We start from the raw sequence: 876 nt of genomic DNA, 5'->3' as shown, positions 1-876 counted from the left end.
CTCAAAAACCCCACTGTTTTAAATTTCAGCGAAATCGGGTAATAAATAAAGCTTTTTGGGCCTCCGACTCTTTATAGGGAGATGGGTCTATATGGCAGGTATATCAAAATATGGACCGATATAATTCATATTTAGGTCAGATATCGGGAGGCTCAAAAACCCCACTGTTTTCAATTTCAGCGAAATCGGGTAATAAATAAAGCTTTTTTGGGTCTCAGACTCTTTATCGGGAGATGGGTCTATATGGCAGGTATATCAAAATATGGACCGATATAATTCATATATAGGTCAGATATCGGGAGGCTCAAAAACCCCACTGTTTTCAATTTCAGCGAAATCGGGTAATAAATAAAGTTTTTTTGGGTCTCAGACTCTTTATCGGGAGATGGGTCTATATGGCAGGTATATCAAAATATGAACCGATATAATTCATATTTAGGTCAAATGTCGGGAGGCTTAAAATAACCGACTGTGGCAAATTGCAGCGAAATCGTGTAATAAATAAAGCTTTTATGGTCTTCAGACCCTTTATCGGGAGATCGGTCTATATGGTAGCTATATCTAAATCTAGTCCGATCTGAACCATATTTGGATCAGTTGTCGGAAAGCCTTAAGCTACTCAGGAGCTAAAAGGAAATGTATTGATTTAGTCATTCCGTTTGCAACACATCGAAATTCACAAGAGTTTTGCAAAAGATATTAGTGTTTGTTGCTATTGGCATCGTTGGATAAGTTGGATTTGTAAAAGGGAAGCAAGATTTGATTTGTTTTCTATTGCGCTTGAGAATCAAGTCGACTTGAAGAGCCCTTTTCAAATTCAGATATGTGCTTTACAATCTGCTCTAGTTGGAATGGTTTGAAAGCATCATGATCCAT

The sequence above is a fragment of the Stomoxys calcitrans genome, chromosome 3 (genome assembly GCF_963082655.1).
Source record: "Stomoxys calcitrans chromosome 3, idStoCalc2.1, whole genome shotgun sequence".
NCBI lineage: Eukaryota > Metazoa > Arthropoda > Insecta > Diptera > Muscidae > Stomoxys > Stomoxys calcitrans.
The sequence above is the reverse complement of the archived record's forward strand: the minus strand, read 5'-3'. Positions refer to the sequence as shown.